Source organism: Eriocheir sinensis, unplaced genomic scaffold, assembly GCF_024679095.1.
Source record: "Eriocheir sinensis breed Jianghai 21 unplaced genomic scaffold, ASM2467909v1 Scaffold399, whole genome shotgun sequence".
Classification (NCBI taxonomy): Eukaryota; Metazoa; Arthropoda; class Malacostraca; order Decapoda; family Varunidae; genus Eriocheir; species Eriocheir sinensis.
In genome coordinates this window covers 45592-65495 of record NW_026111719.1, presented here as the reverse complement: position 1 = coordinate 65495, position 19904 = coordinate 45592, and the positions used below count along the sequence as shown (strand labels likewise).

Sequence of the window (19904 nt, the reverse complement as noted above, 5' to 3'; positions counted from 1 at the left end):
GTGAGAAAATTGTAAAAAAAACAGATGGGTGGAGAATTTAGAAGAAAACCGTATATTAACAAATAGCCAATTCGGATTCAGAGGAGGATGGTCTTGTGTAAGTAATCTGATCGGCTTCTATTTAAGAGTAATTGATACAATACAGGAAAGAGACAGTTGGGCAGATTGTGTGTATCTGGACTTAAAGGAGGCGTTTGATAAAGTACCACACCAGCAATTTATATGGAAACTTAATCATGTTGGAGGTCTGGGTGGTTCAATATTGGATTGGATTATGGCCTTTTTGACGAAGAGAGAAATGAAAACAGTAATCAGGAACAATAAATCAAGCTGGATGGTAGTGACGAGTGGAGTCCCTCAAGGATCGGTGCTGGCTCCGATTATGTTTGTAACTTATATTAATGACATGACAGAAGGGGTGACAAGCTATATGAATATGTTTGATGATGATGCTAAAATAATGAGGAGGGTGGCTAATGAAGAAGACTGTGTAGCCCTGAGCCAAGATTTCGATAGAATGGTCACGCAAATGGGAAATAACATTCAATACAGAGAAGTGTAGCGTGATGGAGTTTGGTAAGAGCACTAGACGAATATCAGGGAACTACTCTCTGAGTAATGAAAGAATCATGAAAAAAACAGAAGAAAAAGATCTGGGAGTGATCCTAACAGACAAGTTATCCTTTGGAAAACACAGACCGGATAACTGGGGAAACATACAATCTTCTTAGAAACATTAAAGTAGCATTTACATATTTAGACGAAGAAATGGTGAAGAAACTGATAGCATCGATGATACGTCCAAGACTGGAATATGCAGCATTAGTGTGGTCACCTAGATTGAAGAAAGAAATTAGAAAGTTGGAAAGAATACAAAGAACAGCGACTAAATTACCAGAAACTGAGAGAACATACTTAAGAAGAAAGACTGGAGAAATTAGGACTAACAACACTGGAGAGCAGAAGAGAGAGAGGGGACCTAATAGCATTGTACAGGATACAAGAGGGATTGGAGAAATTGGACAGGGAAGACATAGTGGAACGTGACAGAAGTGTGACAAGAGGCAATAGTAAGAAATTGAAGAAGAGGGACTGTAGGAGAGACATCAAGATATACAGTTTTCCATACAGAAGTAGAACAACATGGAACGGACTTGACGAGGAGACTGTGTGTGCAAAAAGATTCATGAATTTAAAGCCAAACTGAATAATAAGCGTTATGGAGACGGGACAGCACGAGCCTAGTACGGCTATTTTCCTGTATTTCACAACTAGGTAAATACACACACACACACACACACACACACACACACACACACACACACACACACACACACACACAACCACACACACACACACACACACACACACACACACACACACACACACACACACACACACACACACATGCAAGACACTTGGGTTTGCTGCTTGATCCAGAGTACCAGCTGCAAAGAGGCCTGGAGGCCTACAGTGAAGTCTTCTCCCCTGTACAAGCAGCATGACTGGTGAAGCTTTTCTCACCAGCCAAACTACTAATGGTGTCTCTCTTCTCCAAGGAGTCGTGGTAACTACATTTTCACCTTTCAGCTCACCCCTGCAGAAAGGTTTGCATAGAAATGACACTTTCTCTTGAGCGTTCCCCTCGGCTGCTGAAGTGTTTTCAAAATCACACAAAGAAGTAAAGAGAGCACCTTGCTGGGATCCTGCTTAAGCCTGACCTCCATTCTGGCCAGCAGCAGCAGTATTCTGTACCCAGTTTTGTGTAAAATGTCTCCTGGTGACTGTAGTGCTGCTTCCTGCCTGTGTGCATGACTCACTGTTAAACATACCTCTTGGGAGCTGGTCCAGGCTGCTCTCCTCACCCACACTGTGAGGCACGAGTGAACGCTCTTGTGGTCTCCAGCGAGCAAAACTTGCATCATCTATCGAGGTCTTTTCTGGTGACTCTCCCGAGTTTGTCCGCCAAGAAACACCTCCTTCGTCCAGGGGTGAAGAGCTGAGGCTTAAGGGTTCTGCTTCACCTGCCGTCTTGGCCCCGGCAGCCACTTCCCTCCTGGCTTGTGGTGGCTTGACATCCTCACACCTGCAACAATCATCATCATCACCCCAAGCTTCACCCCCTGCCCAAGTGTTGCCTTTCACCGGCAGTCACTAACAAGGACTGGAACTTACAAAATAGTCTGCTGGAGAAAATCCTGAGCTGACTTTGCTTTTTAGAGAATGCAAGAGGATTTTCAATAGCAGTTTTGATTAAAAATATGCATCTTTAACCCCTTGACTGCAAATTTCCTACCACAAGACCTCACCAAGCTCCAGGAATGGAACAAAAAGTGGCCGCTACAATAATGAAAAAAAAAATGGCAACAAGAATGGAACAAAAAGTAGCTGCTACAATAATGAAGAAAAATATAAAGTCCTGCACCTTGGGAGGGAATATCCAGCACACCAATACCACATGGGAAACACTCCACTATCCACCACAGAGCCAGAGAAAGGCCTGGTAGTACATGTTTTCATGGTACCGATGAAGCCAAATACATGCCCATCGCAGCGGACGGGTTAAAGATGCTTTATACCATAAGTTTTCCCAAGGATAATTTCAAAAAAAGCTCAAGGCTTCTCACCTGGACATTGAAGTGTTCCTCGGGATGCTCTCGGGCGACGGTGGCCTGCTGCTGTGCAGCCTTCATGGAGAGACTCATCGTCACTGCTGAGGGCGCTGTCCTGCTGCCCCGCGCTGACCTCTGTGAGTCTGCTCCCAGGCAGGCGGCAACCTTGGAGACATTTATAAAGAATAAGAAGAGGCGACACTGGCCACACTTATAACTACCATGTCTGTTTTGTTTATATTCCCTGCCTGTTCCCTTGCCAGTAATCTGTCAGCAGCAACACTCACCAGTATCAGAGCCTTGGTCCACCTGGGCGCTCTGAGCCTGTGTCCGCACCACTGCACAGCCTTCAACCACCAGTACCAGCACAAGATCTTGTGTCAGCCAGTCTTTGGGTGTCTCAGGGAGGCTGCTTGCCTTCAGCCGGGGCACCAGGCCGCCCAGCACTCCCTGGAAGGCTCACGGCCAGCCTGCCGCTCACACAGCCTGAGAGTGAGGAAATAATCAGAATAAAAAAATAATAACATGGAAACAAATACCTCACGTACACAGTTTCTTACTAACTAAAAGTGAATGTTCATATTCTTGTCAAAACATTCAATCAGTATACCTTAGGAACACTTTGGGGTTATGCAGATGATGCACAATGATACAACTAAATATTTACTGCAATATCAGAGTGAAACATTAACCAACATGAATCAATTAGGAGGTTATCAACGGAACATGACAATGACTCCATGCGCACCCTCATGGTTGAGGCCGACCGACTCAAACTCCACCTTGGCTGATTTCCCACACATTGACCCAACAAAGCTTGCAGCGGCCGGGCCCAGCGCTGGACGGGCTCTGCAGAAGAAAGGTGAAAAACAGTGTTTGTAGAAAGAAGAAAAAAGATGCTGCAACAACCACAAACTTCACCTCTTTATGTGTCCATGAGTATACTGGAGACAAGAATGGAAACTAATTCAATCTCGCTAAATAACTGTTGAGCAAGCCCTTCAGTTCGGCAAAGACTTGTAAAAAGAAAAAATACACTCCCAAACCCCAGTGCTTGGTCTGCTGGAGGATCCTGATCACTGTACTGCTGAACAACAACCAAACATGACAACCTTTCATTCCTCTCACACATGACAAATTTCACATCAGGGTTACACAGTACTAATGCACATCCCATGCAAGAAAATGGCATTACATTATTATGTTTAACCCTTGACTGTGGATTTCTTACCAGAAGACCTCACCAAGCTACAGGAGTGGAACAAAGTGTCTGCTATAATTCAGTGAAGAAAAATGTAAAGTCCTGCACCTTGGGAGAGGATATCCAGCACACTAATACCACATGGGAAACACTCCACTATCCACCACAGAGCCAGAGAAAGACCTGGGAGTGTATGTTACCAGGTTACCAGTGAAGGACAAATCCCTGACAATCGCAGCGGACAGGTTAACCATCAACAGTCCACTACAGGATTATGGCCTTTCCTAGGATGCTCTAACTCTCCTGTCCTGTTAGTATACTCCTCCCTGTTCAGGCTAATGCAGGCTAATTCCATTTTTCCGCCTAGTTCTCTGTCTGGCGTTAGTGTGCTCCATCCTGCCCCAGCAAAGGTTCTAATTCCACCTCTCCACCTGCTGGTGAAGAGGTGGATTAGATCCTTTGTTGGGGCAGGATGGAGCACACTAACGCAAACACAGAGAACCAGGTGGAGAGGTGGAATTAAAACCTTTGCTGGGGCAGGATGGAGCACACTAACACCAGACAGAGAACCAGGTGGAGCGGTGGAATTAGAACCCTTTGTTGGGGCACGATGGAGCACACTAACACCAGACAGAGAACCAGGTGGGGAGGTGGAGTGCGGTCGAGATTGAGGAGGCGGGGTATAAGGACACCACTGCCTACAGTAACTTTCGGTAATGTACAATCAATTTGAAATAAAATAGATGAATTAGCAGCAAATTGTAAATATATAAGGAACTACCGAGAGAGTAGCTTCATAGCATTAACCGAAACCTGGCTTCAAGACAAGGATGTAGACGGAACAGTAAATATTGATGGTTTCTCGATAGTCAGGGGAGACAGGAAGGACGTGGTGAAGCAGAGAGGAGGAGGGGTGGCGGTGTACACTAACAAGAGATGGAGTACTCAGGTTAACATAAAGGAACGTTTTTGTTGTGGCGACCTGGAATATTTAGTAATATCATGTAGACCTTTTTACCTACCACGTGAGTTTAATAATGTGACTAATCATAACTGTATACATCCCGACTGATGCCACTGAGGCAATAGCAAATGAATTATTACTAAATTGTGTTAATAGATATGAAAATGCAAATCCTGCAGGAATCATGGTAGTGTTGGGTGATTTTAACCACTGTAATTTCTAACCAAATGTACCTTTGTATCAGCAAACTGTAACTTGGCCCACTAGAGATAATAACATCTTAGATAAAATGTATTGTAATGTAAGGAACGGTTATCGTTCTTATCAAAAGCCTAAATTAGGTAAATCTGACAACAAAATGGTGTTTTTGGCTTCCACATATAAGCAAACTCTGAAATGTAAACCGTGCGAGAAAATTAAGGTGCAGGATTGGAAGAATGAGCACATGGCGAGTCTTGAAGGCTGTTTGATTGTACGGACTGGGATGTGTTGTATAATGAGTCCGACGATGCTGACGTAAATGTAGATGTTTTAAATTCATATACTAACTTTTGTACCAACATGATTGTTCCAACTAAGGAAATGAGTATTTATCCAAATAACAAACCCTGGATAAATTCTGATATCAAATCATTATTGATTGAAAAAAAGAGAACTTTTGTAAATGGTGACCGCATGCAAAGGAAAGTGATACAAAGCCAATTAAATAGGAAAATACTAGATGCTAAACAGTCATATAAATTTAAAATTGAAAACTTATTTAAGTCAAATAAGTCAAAAGATGCTTGGACAGGGGTAAAACTACTGAGTGGCTCTAAAAAGGAAAGGTCATTAATAGACCCACCAAACAGTCAACAGTATGGAAATGATTTGAACTCCTTTCATGCAAGGTTTGATGTGCACCATTTTAATGCTGAATGTGAAAATATTTTGTCAATGGTTAGGGGCATCAATGTAGAACAAATAATTATAACTCGCGATAATACGACGAACTCTATGAAACGCATACAATGTGGAAAAGCAAGTGGACCCGATAAGATTGGTTCTAAACTACTAAAATCCTGTGCCGAGCAGCAGCTTGTTGATCCACTGTGTAAACTTTTCCAGGCTCCACTTGATCAGAGTACAGTACTGGATGTGTGGAAAATGTCAGAGATTATTCCAGTACCCAAAAACAACCACCCGAGGGAGTTTAATGATCTTTGACCCGTAGCCTTAACATCAATTATAATGAAATGTTTGGAGCGCATTGTGAAGAGGTACATTTGTTCAAGCGTAGATCCCTTGAAAGATATTTTGCAACTTGCTTATTGTCAAGGTATGAGTGTTCAGGATGCTGGGTTATCCTTACTTCACCAAACTTACTAACATTAAGAAACCTGAAATTCACAGGTTAGAATTATATTTATAGATTTTAGCAGCGCTTTCAATACAATTCAGCCACATATTTTACTTAACAAATTACCAGAGAATTATAGGAGAAGGGAAAGTAGAAAGTTTTGTTTAGTGGGCGCAACATCTGTGGTCATATGCCGGAGAGAGACAGAAGGGGAAGGAATTATAGGAGAAGGGAAAGTAGAAAGTTTGGTTTAGTGGGCGCAACATCTGTGGTCATATGCCAGAGAGAGACAGAAGGGGAAAGAATTATAGGAAAAGGGAAAGTAAAAAGTTTGGTTTAGTCGGTGCAACATCTGTGGTCATATGCCGGAGAGACAGAAGGGGAGGGAAATATAGGGGAAGGGAACAGACCCAAGGAAATGGAACACAACCCCCGATTAATACCTGGTACCCATTCACTGCTGGGTGGACAGGGGCGTAGGGTATCGGAAAAGACGCCCAAATTTGGCCACTCCGTCCGGGAATCGAACCCGGGCTCTCTCGGTTGTGAGCCGAGTGTGCTAACCACTGCAACACGAAGCCCCCTGGTGTGTGGCGGTGGAAATACACGGCACAAGACATGACAGGGCGGCAGTGTTGCGAGAAATACCTCCCGGCAGAAATAAGTCACTCTGGCGTCCACTGTACTTTCCTGCCGTACCGGTCTAGAGGAAACATATCGAACCGTTACAAAAAAACGTACTTCTGGCACTAAAATAACCGCACCGTGACATCATACCGACATACACAGGCTATTTGGCATTTAAACATACGGCAGACAAAAGACACCACCACCCCTTGGCGTACTCTCCCCTTAGGGTTATGGAATCCTACGCAGCTTAAAGGCAGACAGAAAATTCATCAATGCTTCTTTACTAATGAGACTTTCTGTACAGCAAAGTGAGGTCATTCTGTGTTGGTCTGAGCTATAGGTTTCTGGCTGTCTTGTGTGTTTTGAAGTTACTATAAGCCTTGACTCAGAAAAATCATATATGCTTCCTTACTAATGAGACATTTCATACAACTAGGTGAGGTCATTCTGTGCTGGTCTGTGCTATAGATTTCTGGCTATCTTGTTTTTGCAGACACCCTAAACTTACCCTGATCTACCCTAACAAAACCCTAAACAGTCACTACGGGTCTTGACTCAGAAAACTCATACATGCTTCCTTGCTAATGAGACTTCCTATACAACAAAGTGAGGTCATTCTGTGTTGATGTGTGTTATAGATTTCTGGCTGTCTTGTGTTTGAAGACACCCTAAACTTAACCTGATCTAACCTAACAAAACCCTAAACAGTTACTATAAGTCTTGACTCAGAAAATTCATACATGCTTCCTTACTAACAAGACATTTTATACAACAAAGTGAGGTCATTCTGTGTTGATTTATACCCTTCAAGATACCCTAAACCTATCTAACCTAGCAAATCCCTAAACAGTTACTACAGGTCTTGACTCAGAAAATTCATACATGCTTCCTTACTAACGAGACATTTTATACAACAAAGTGAGGTCATTCAGTGTTGATTTATACCCTAAGGTGCGGGCTGTCATGTGTTTCAAGATACCCTAAACCTAACCTAACCTTGCCTAACAAAACCCTAAACAGTTACTACAGCTCTTGACTCAGAAAACTCATACATGCTTCCTTACTAACGAGACATTTTATACAACAAAGTGAGGTCATTCTGTGTTGACTTATACCTTAAGGTGCTGGCTATAATGTGTTTCAAGATACCCTAAACTTAACTAACCTAACAAAACCCTAAACAGTTACTACAGGTCTTGACTCAGAAAATTCATATATGCTTCCTTACTAATGAGACATTTGATACAACAAAGTGAGGTCATTCTGTGTTGGTCTGTGTTATAGGTTTCTGGCTGTCTTGTGTTTGAAGACACCCTAAACTTAACCTAACCTAACAAAACCCTAAACAGTTACTACAGGTCTCGACTCAGAAAATTCATATATGCTTCCTTACTAACAAGACATTTTATATAACAAAGTGAGGTCATTCTGTGTTGATTTATACCATAAGGTGCTGGCTGTCATGCGCTTCAAGATACCCTAAACTTAACTAACCTAACAAAACCGTAAACAGTTACTATAGGTCTTGACACAGAAAATTCATATATACTTCCTTGCTAATGAGACTTTCTATGCAACAAAGTGAGGTCATTCTGTGTTGATTTATACACTTCAAGATACCCTAAACTTAACTAACCTAACCTAACAAAACCCTAAACAGTTACTAAAGGTCTTGACTCAGAAAATTCATACATGCTTCCTTTCTAATGATATTACTATACAACAAAGTGAGGTCATTTTGTGTTGATTTATACCCTAAGGTGTGTTAGAAGATACCCTAAACCTAACCTACCCTAACAAAACCACAAACAGTTATTATACATCTTGGCTTACAACTACTGCTACTACTACTACCACTACTGTTACTACTACTACTACTACTACCACCAATACCTTATAAGCCAGGGGCAGAGTCTTGCTGTGCCTCCTCGGGTTGTCGTAGCCCTGGGCGGGGAGTGTTCCAGCCTGGGCATCACCAACACCAGCAGCTCAGGAGGGTAAAACTTGACGGCCGCCAGGTCTGAAAAAGTTTGGACCTTTTGTGAGCTAGCTCGAAAAATATTAAAGATAGCTCAGCAGGATTTTGTGCTCATGTGTATCAATAATCTATGAACACACACACACACACACAAGAAAGAAATTAGAAAGTTGGAAAGAATACAAAGAGCAGCGACTAAATTACTGGAAACTCTGAGAGAATGTACTTATGAAGAAAGACTGGAGAAATTGGGACTAACAACACTGGAGAGCAGAAGAGAAAGAGGGGACCTAATAGCAACTAACCTAACCTAACAAAACTGTAAACAGTTACTATAGGTCTTGACTCAGAAAATTCATATATACTTCCTTGCTAATGAGACTTTCTATGCAACAAAGTGAGGTCATTCTGTGTTGATTTATACACTTCAAGATACCCTAAACTTAACTAACCTAGCTTAACAAAACCCTAAATAGTTAATACATGTCTTGACTCAGAAAACTCATATATGCTTCCTTACTAAGAAGACATTTTATACAACAAAGTGAGGTCATTCTGAGTTGATTTATACCCTAAGGTGCTGGCTGTCATGTGTTTCAAGATACCCTTAACTTACCTAACCTAACAAAACCCTAAACAGTTACTATAGGTCTTGACTCAGAAAATTCATACATTCTTCCTTACTAACAAGACATTTTATACAACAAAGTGAGGTCATTCTGTGTTGATTTATACCGTAAGGTGCTGGCTGTCATGCGCTTCAAGATACCCTAAACTTAACTAACCCAACAAAACCACAAACAGCTACAGGCATTATTCACGAGAGGGTAGCCGGCTGATTTTTCAAGATGCCGCCAGCTTATTTCTGGACAACACATGATGCTGCTTATCATGAAAACAGTATTTTTCTCTGGAAATCACTAAATGAGTGACTTTTCAATGGCTGTTGTGCACCCGCCGCCGCAGCCGCAAAATAGCTGGCAGAGAGGTTCAGCTTGCTTACTGTTTCGGTATTTCACGCAGCGCTCGCCTAGATCACAAGTGGACAAACTTTTTTTTCTTTTTTTTTTACGTCTACACCTATAGCACCGGCAGGCTTGCTTGAGGGGCCTGGATGGTAGTTGGCCCCAGCCCGTCATGGCGCAGGCAGGTGTTTATAGTGGCGCCATCTCTTGGCTCGTGCTGCTCCCCGGAACTCCTTCTTGATTCACTTGGACGGTTTCCTCTAGAGTCTGGGTTGATGGGTGGTCTTCAGGACAGCATGTGGGTAGTTTTAAGCCACTCGGCGGTGACTGAAAAATCTGAGGTGGTAGCGTGGGGATTCAAACCCGCGTCGTCCATCACGCAGTGAATGTGGGCCCAGCACGCTACCACTCAGCCACCACCTACCCAAAGCGTGCATGTGTACTGAACACCAGAGTGACTTATTTCAGCCGGGAGGTATTTCTGGCAACACCGGCTGGACCACCGCCACCGTGTCCTGTCCTGCGCTGCGCACAGTTCCGCCACTCTACACCGCAAGCCAAATAAATTTAAACTAACCAAACCTAACTTTATGTAAACTACCTAGCGGGTGGGCTTCAAGAATAAATGGCGCCACTTTAAAAATTGCCTGCATCACGACAGGCTTGGGCAGATCACCAGGCCCCTGAAGAAAGCCTACCAGCGCTATAGTTGGCGAACATGTAACAAAAAAATAAATAAATAAACAAATAAAAATAAAAGAAAACAAAAAATTGTCCCCCCTTCTATTTTACGGAAGTCACTTGTCTCTGCACTGCACAGGGACTAAAAAATAATCCATGTTGTAAGTATCAACTTGGCCAGAGGAGGCTGTACACCCCATCGTGAATATTATCCACAGTCACTATAGGTCCTGACTCAGAAAAGACATCTTATACAACAAAGTGAGGTCATTCTGTGTTGATTTATACCCTAAGGTGCTGGCTGTCATGTGTTTCAAGATACCTTAAACTTAACTAACCTAACAAAACCCTAAACAGTTACTGCAGGTCTTGACTCAGAAAATTCATATATGCTTCCTTACTAACAAGACATTTTATACAACAAAATGAGGTCATTCTGTGTTGATTTATACCCTAAGGTGCTGGCTGTCATGTGTTTCAAGATGACCTACACTTGACCTAACTTAACCTATCAAAGCTCAAAGCAAACATTCTAGGTCCTGACTCAGAAAATTCATACATATTTCCCTACTAACAAGACATTTTACACAACAAAATGAGGTCATTCTGTGTTGATTTATACCCTAAGGTGTTGGCTGTCATGTGCTTCAAGATACCCTAAACTTAACTAACCTAACCTAACAAAACCCTAAACAGTTACTACAGGTCTTGACTTGGAAAATTCATACATGCTTCCTTACTAACAAGACTTTCCATGCAGCAAAGTGAGGTCATTCTGCGTTGATTTATACCCTAAGGTGCTGGCTGTCATGTGTTTCAGGATACCCTAAACTTAACTAACCTAACAAAACCCCAAACAGTTACTATAAGTCTTGACTCAGAAAATTCATATATGCTTCCTTACTAACAAGACATTTTATACAACAAAGTGAGGGCATTCTGTGTTGATTCATACCCTAAGGTGCTGGCTGTCATGTGTTTGAAGATGACCTAAACTTGACCTAACTTAACCTATCAAAGCCCAAAGCAGACACTATAGGTCTTGACCCAGAAAATTCATCTATGCTTCCTTGCTAATGAGACTTTCTATACAACAAAGTGAGGTCATTCTGTGTTGATTTATACCATAAGGTGCTGGCTGTCATGTGTTTGAAGATACCATAAACTTACCTAACCTAACAAAACCCTAAACAGTTACTACAGGTCTTGACTCAGAAAATTTATATATGCTTCCTTACTAACAAGACATTTTATACAACAAAGTGAGGTCATTCTGGGTTGATTTATACCCTAAGGTGCTGGCTGTCATGTGTTAGAAGATACCCTAAACCTAACATACCCTAACAAAACCCTAAACAGTTACTACAGGCCTTGACTCAGAAAATTCATACATGCTTCCTTACTAACGAGATATTCTATACAACACAGTGAGGTCATTCTGTGTTGATTTATACCATAAGTTACCAGCTGTCCTGTGTTTGAAGATGACCTACACTTGGCCTAACTTAACATATCAAAGCCAAAAGCAAACACTATAGGTCTTGACTCAGAAAATTCATCTATGCTTCCTTGCTAATGAGACTTTCTATGCAACAAAGTGAGGTCATTCTGTGTTGATTTATACCCTAAGGTGCTGGCTGTCATGTGTTTCAAGATACCCTAAATCTAACCTACCCTAACAAAACCACAAACAGTTATTATACATCTTGGCTTACAACTACTACTACTACTACTACTACTACTACCACCACCAATACCTTATAAGCCAGGGGCAGAGTCTTGCTGTGCCTCCTCGGGTTGTCGTAACCCTGGGCAGGGAGTGTTCCAGCTTGGGCACCACCAACACCAGCAGCTCAGGAGGGTAAAACTTAACGGCCGCCAGGTCTGAAAAAGTTTGGACGTTTTGTGAGCTAGCTCTAAAAATATTAAAGATAGCTCTACGTGGTTTGGTGTGTGTGTGTGTGCGTGAATAGTTGCCACACGTACACACAAAATCCCAGTGACGCACATGAAATACAAACGGAGAAAAACACACACAAACACACATGAATATCAGGGACAGTATGAAAGAAATAGGAAATATGCATGGAAATGATTGGACGTCTTGTGAGCTAGCTCTAAAAATATTAAAGATAGCTCAGCAGGATTTTGTGCTCATGTGTATCAATAATTTATGAACACACACACACACACACACACACACACACACACACACAAGAAAGAAATTTGAAAGTTGGAAAGAATACAAAGAGCAGCGACTAAATTACCAGAAACTCTGAGAGAACATACTTGTGAAGAAAGACTGGAGAAATTGGGACTAACAACACTGGAGAGCAGAAGAGAGAGAGGGGACCTAATAGCATTGTACAGGATACAAGAGGGATTGGAGAAATTGGACAGGGAAGACCTAGTGGTACATGACAGAAGTGTGACAAGAGCCAATGGTAAGAAATTGAAGAAGAGCGACTGTAGGAGAGACATAGAGAAATACAGTTTTCCATACAGAAGCATAACAACATGGAACGGACTTGACGAGGAGGCTGTGTGTGCAAAAAGATTCATGAACTTAAAGCCAAACCGAATAATAAGTGTTATGGAGACGGGACAGCACGAGCCTAGTACGGCTCTTTTCCTGTATTTCACAACTAGGTAAAGACAACTAGGTAAATACACACTTAGAAACATATGTCAATGGAAACTGACACAGCTAGATAACCTAAGCCCCATTTCACTTCCCCCCCTCCTCCAAGCCCTGTTTCACTTCCCCCAGCTCCACTCAAAGCCCTGTTTCACTCAACCTCAGACACCCCTAAGCCTTGTTATAACTTCTCCAGGCCCTGTTTCACTCCCCCAGCTCTTCCCAAGCTCCCCTGTATGCTCTGATTCACTCGACCTCAGACACACCAAGCCCTGTTTCACTCCCCAAAGCCCTCCCTGTTTCAGTCACTCTGGGTAGCGTCATCTACTCACTTGGTGCCTCCGAGCAGGTGTTCATGGTGACGACAGCGGCATTCACACTCAATGAAGAACACCTGTGAGTTATGGTCCCCTGTTCCTGCTTGTCCATCTCCTGAGAGCCCTGCACCATCCTGGAAGGGGTAAAGGGGGTGGTAACTGACTGATGGTGAGAATTATTAGGGTATAAGTAATGGTGAAGGAGGAAACAGAAGGAGAACCAGATTCTTAAACATTTTGATGCCCAGACACACACACACACACACACACACACACACACACACACACACACACACAATGACAAGGCTTTCATAGGAGTTGTGATTATTTCCAAGGGTAGTTTCTTAGCCCGGTAGCAGCGACGGGCCAAATGTGAGGCTTTACCGTGTGTAGCAGCAACGGGGCAAATTTTTGCCATGATATGAACCCCTCAAAATTAGATGATGCATAAACTGATCACAAATGCGTTGATATATATTATGAAATGGTTCGTGTGAGCGATGATTTTTTCTCCTTTTTCTCGCTTGGAGGGACCATTAACAAACATGATCCCTGCTGCTACCACCGGGTTAAGATCCATGCAGTAGAGCTTTTCCCACTGGGCTATCAGAATGGTGAGTCTGCATGTGTGTGTGTGTGTGTGTGTGTGTGTGTGTATGCTAATTCATGTTCATCAGTAAGAGCATGGCACTTTAGCAATTATATCTTTTTTTAGGACAAATTTTGACTAATATTATCCTTTTTGGTAGCCTGAACTTTTGGCCTAAGGAAAAGAAAATAACTGAGCAGAGATTTGAAGTGAGCACTCCATCCCTTACCATGGCCCCCCTCATCCAGTATGCTGTACTCCTCGCCCTCGGCCTTGCCCAGCGCCCACGGACACCTCCCCATGGCCGCCAGGGTCCACAAAGTCCAGCATCTGTGTGGCAAAGTCCAATTAGTATATCAGTGGGAGATTTAGCACCAGAGAGTACATCACCTTACCCTAGTGTTGGGTTTGCTAAGTATTATAAGGATTCTTTATTATTATTATTTCTTTATTCTGTAATATTTGTTTCGCAGAAATCACTTATTTTCAGAAGGGGAAAGGAAGAGGAGGCTAAGGGGATGCCCACAGAGTCCATGCCGTGAGGTGCTTGGGGTGGGGAGGAAGGGGGCTTGCAGGGGGAAGAAGCCCTGGGGTGGGCAAGGCGACGCACCCCCGGCGTATGCACCCCAATGATTAATTGGCTGATTAGAGAGGGGGGAGGGGAACAAAAATCCTGATTTGATGTAACTAACTAACCTAACTATTCCTGAAGCCTGTCATATTGCTATCCAGCCTATCCCAACCTGTCAAGAATTTAATCTAACCAAACAATCTATCCCAACCCAACCTGACTTGACTAAGGCCGGGTGCCCACTATCCCATTTTGATGGTGGCCGTAAACGTTAATGACGGCAAAATGGCTTGACAGAAGTGGCAGCTGGAGAGCTTGGCTCCATCATGGCTCTTATTGACAACCAAAGCCTGGACCACATGGACCGCAGCGACTCCTTGATTGGCGCCTTTGTACCAGCTGCTGGGTCAGCAGACAGGCCAGCTGCTAGGAGGAGGACAAGGTTCTGGACATGCCAACAATTATATTTCAAGCCTTAAAATTATTGTTAATTAAATGTTACAGGCAACACAACCAGAGGTGGGCATTCCGCTAAGAAGGTCCGCTAATCGCTAATCCACTAATTAGTGAGCTAAAAAAAATGTTAGCAGATTAAAAAAATTAGCAGATTAGTGTTACTTTCAGTACTTTCAACAGTATATTTCACACACACACACACACACACACACACACACACACACACACACACACACACACACACACACACACACACACATTATAATTAGTCTATTAATTTATTCTATGAAAATAAAACTTAAAACTTTGTACATAAGTTAGTTTTACTATTCATTGGAAATTATGTTTTTGCAGATTTAACAAAAAAAAAGTTAGCAGACTCTTGTGGACTTAACAAGCAAAAAAAAAAAAAAAAATATTGCATTAGTGGACCAGCAAATACACATGTTTGGCCACAGTCTCCCCAGCACCAGTGGGTTAGTTTACACCTGGGTGTTGTATGTGTGTCGTTGTCACACTTATGGTTCTCAACAAAAATTATTCATCACCACATGTAAATAACATATAATGAAATTATATTTAAATTATAATTATACTGAAATTTAACTATATATTATTCTGTATCAAGTACAGTAAACCATGGACATAAAGGACTAAAGGTGGGTAACTTAGTCCGTTGATTTTGAAAGTCCATTATAAGCGGCAGAAATTTAAAAATACTTATAATAACCGTGAACCTAAAAAATGTAGGAATATAGTTTTTTTTTATTGTATATGGTGTGTGCACTTTGTCTGTATAGCTGCACAGCACACCTGGCGAGGCTGCTGGCATTAACATGTAGTGTGGGACGGGGCGGGGTGGGTCACTACGCGGGCCTGTGGTAACGGGGCGCCCCAGTGGCAAGTGCATGAGAGCCTTTGAAAAGTCATTAATTTAGTGATTTCCATAAAAAAATACCATGTCCATATTAAACAGCATCATATTTTGTCCATGAATAAGCAGTTGGCATCTCCAAGTTAGTAGGCTACCCTCTCGTAAACAATCCCCTACGTCCTTGTCAGCAGAGGCGGGCCGTGACAGTGACAAGGCGTGTGCTGCGTGGGCTCCGTGTGGGATTGGCAGTGCTGATGATGGCTGCTGGACACAAGATTAGGGATGTGAGAGATTGGTGTTACATCTGTGAAGACTTTACAGGCAATGCATCAATATGGATTGGATGTTGTTTGTGTCCTAAATGGTGCCGTATAAAATGTACTTTCCCGGGTGCAATCAAGCTCGTTGGATATTTAATTGTGATACTATAACGAAAATATCAGACACGAAAACTGAACCAATAGATATTTGTGATATTATTCGTGAAAACAATTAAGACACTCACTCACTACAACGTTTGAGAAAAAGTGCATCCAAGATTACTCTTGAGGCTAACACTGTAATTGTTGACGGCCCTCGTAGAGCGCTGCACCAGCGGCGGAGCAGCAGGGCCTGAAACCTCATCAACGGTGAACGGTAAGTAGCTATTAGTTTGGCAGGAGGTGGCTGGCTGGCTGCCCTCTTGCCATTCACCGCTGATAGTTTCAGGCCCTGATGCACTGTCAGCGCAACACTACCCCAGGACGCTGTGGGCTGCCTGCTGGTGTGGGCTGAGGGCTGCCAGCGGGTGTAAGTCTAGAGTTTTACCAACATGTTGAAGGCAATGACAGGATCATATTGTACAGATGGAGACAAGGCTGTGTGTGTGTGTGTGTGTGTGTGTGTGTGTGTGTGTGTGTGTGTGTGTGTGTGTGTGTGTGTCGAGACAGGTGAATATGCCTGGGCCCCGTAACAGGCGGGGCGCCGCCCCCCACACCGCAGCAGCGTCCCTGGCATGGAGTAAGTCGATCAATCAACCAAGTGGGGCTTACGCCGGGGGGCGCGTCGCCTCACCCACCCCACAAAATAACACTTCTCCACACACACACAAACGCACACACACAAACACAAAAAGTCTGCCACCCCCTCAGCTGGCCGCCACAGCCCTGGTCACCTTTCCCCGTGTGTCCAGGGTTTCCGGCGGCTGCTTGTGGTGTCCAGGGGCGGAGAGAACGATCAGCACGCCACAACAGTCTCACACACCTCCACAAGGCGTTAAACGTCCAAAAAGTCAAAATACATACCGTGTTTTGCTTGACTGGGGTAAACTTAGGCGGCCATCTTGTCTTCCTCTTCCTCTTCCTTGAGGTGAGTCGTGCCGGCATTGTTCAAGCACTTCTTTGGTGATTTCAGTTGTTGTGTTTTAATGGCGCGAAACACTTGAAAAGAATGTGGAGCCTCTTTTCACGGGTCTAAGTTGCGTTAGGGAAGTGTTTGGGGGAGGCTGTTGGATCTCACGGCATTGATAGCGGAAAATGATCAATTAAACGTCATTGTTGTTGTTTTTTGTGAATTTAATTTGAGTTTTTATTTTCATTTTGGTTTGGGAAGTATTTTTTTAATTTGTAATCAACTAGGGGAAATAGTTTGTGTCAGCACCCTCTTCCTTACATAGATTTACATAGAAAATCAGACCACACAGACCCCATAGTCCAGACTTGGTGGTCTGTCCTTAAATCTAAGTGATTTTACATTAATCAGATGGCTCCAAAACGTTGCTTTTCTACTCTAGTTAATATTAAGTTGAAGGAAGTGACGGTCGAGCTTGTTTTTAAAGGAGTCAATCGTGTTACACTGGACCACTGATGGTGGGAGCTTATTCCATTCTCGCACTACAACGTTGGTGAAGAAAAATTTGGTGCAGTCTGAATTTACTTGTCTACATTTGAGTTTTGTGCCATTGTTCCTCGTTCGCAAAGTGTCATCGATCATAAACAATGTTGATCTGTCTACATTCGTGAAACCATTAAGTATTTTAAAACATTCGATCAGTTTTCCTCGGAGGCGACGTTTCTGAAGAGAGAACATGTTAAGGGTGGAAAGCCTTTCTTCGTAGGATTTGTTGCGCAAGGAAGGGATCATTTTTGTTGCTCGACGTTGAACACCTTCTAGTTCAGCAATGTCCTTTGCATGGTGGGGAGACCAAAACTGTACCGCATATTCCAAGTGGGGTCTGACTAAACTATTGTAGAGCGGAGGTATTACATCTTTATTCTTGAATAGAAAGTTTCTTTTAATGAAGCTCAACATTCTGTTCGCTTTATTTGCTGCATCGATGCATTGATGTGAGAATTTGAGGTTTGACGCGATTTTAATCCCCAGGTCCTTAACGCATTGAACACTTGTGAGTTTAACGCCGCGTATTTCGTAATCGAACTTCTTATTTTTTGTTCCAAGTTGAAGGACCTGACACTTGTCTACGTTAAAGGGCATCTCCCATTTATCCGACCAAGCTGAAATTTTGTGCAAATCCTCTTGGAGGCTTTGCCTGTCTTCGTCAGTGAGAACCGAGTTACCAATCTTTGTGTCGTCTGCAAATTTACTAATGCAATTATTGAGTCCAACATCCACGTCGTTGATGTAAATAATGAAGAGCACTGGGCCAAGAACCGAGCCCTGAGGGACGCCACTAGTGACCGGCGCCCACTCAGAGTTAAATAAGTCAATCACCACTCTTTGTTGTCTGTTGCTCAACCAATTCGCGATCCATTGGTTTACTTGACCGTCAATACCTATTTGCTTTAATTTATAAAGTAATTTATGATGTGGGACTTTATCAAACGCTTTCTGGAAATCAAGATAGACTACGTCCAATGATTTGGTTACGTCATAAATTGAGAAGAGATCGTTATAAAAGGTCAGTAGGTTTAACAGGCAGGATCTTTTGTTACGGAAGCCATGTAGTGAATCCCCAATTAATGAGTGGCTTTCGTGGTAACTCACAATTTTGTCTCTAATTATGCTCTCGAGTAGCTTACCTACAATTGAAGTTAGACTAATGGGTCGGTAGTTACCTGGTATTTTTTTGTCTCCCTTCTTAAAAATCGGTGTCACGTTAGCCTTTTTCCAATCCGAAGGGACGATGCCTTGTCGCAGGAACATATTGAATACGGTAGTGAGGGAGGAGAGTATTTCGCACTTTGTTTTTATATATATATATATATATATATATATATATATATATATAGTATATATATATATATATATATATATATATATCTATATCTATATATATATATATATATATATAGAGAGAGAGAGAGAGAGAGAGAGAGAGAGAGAGAGAGAGAGAGAGAGAGAGAGAGAGAGAGAGAGAGAGAGAGAGAGAGAGAGAGAGAGAGAGAATATTAAACGAATTTTGGTAGTGGTAGTAGTAATATATAATAGCACGTAGTAGTAGTAGTAGTAGTAGTAGTAGTAGTAGTAGTAGTAAGAGTGAAGGAAATATATGAAAAAATGGAAATAAAAATAGGGAAAGGGAAATGGAAGAGGAAAAAGTTCAGAAAAAGTAAAAAAAAAAATTGAAAAAATGTTGTAGGCACAATTATTTACATAGATCTCTCTCTCTCTCTCTCTCTCCACGGGAAATGACAAAATAGAAGAATAAGCTAATAAAAGAGAAAGAAAGGAGGAGTAGGAAAAGGAGGAGCAAATAAGAAAAAAAGGAGAGGAAATTAGAGAAAAAAAAAAGATGAACGGAGGAAAGGAGGAGAGTGGGAGAACAGTGAGAGGGAGGAAGGAGGAGAGAAAAAAAGAAAATAAAGGTATAGATGAATAGGGAAAAAAGACAAAAAAATAATAAATATTAGATTGAATAATAATTGAGAGAGAGAGAGAGAGAGAGAGAGAGAGAGAGAGAGAGAGAGAGAGAGAGAGAGAGAGAGAGAGAGAGAGAGAGAGAGAGAGAGAGAGAGAGAGAGAGAGAGAGAGAGAGAGAGAGAGAGAGAGAGAGAGAGAGAGAGAGAGAGAGAGAGAGAGAGAGAGAGAAGGGAGTGACCTCCCTCAGGGGTGCGGGGATAAAGACATATCCCACACCTCATTCACGGGGAA

General features: G+C 42.4%; 1 long non-coding RNA gene across 4 annotated transcripts; it reads right to left on the bottom strand.

Moving 5' to 3' along the window:
* Window positions 1–705: 705 nt before the first annotated feature.
* On the bottom strand, window positions 706–17922 carry LOC126992092 (uncharacterized). Of its 4 annotated transcripts, none has more exons than XR_007746165.1 (9): window positions 15993–17922; window positions 14144–14244; window positions 13341–13459; window positions 12128–12254; window positions 8640–8766; window positions 3361–3461; window positions 2900–3098; window positions 2628–2777; window positions 706–2086 (listed from the first exon to the last, which is right to left on the bottom strand). It is a non-coding gene; the product is annotated as an uncharacterized LOC126992092 (long non-coding RNA). The 4 variants fall into 4 exon arrangements; XR_007746166.1 differs by having other exon boundaries at window positions 17099–17922; XR_007746164.1 differs by having other exon boundaries at window positions 14144–17920.
* Window positions 17923–19904: the final 1982 nt, after the last annotated feature.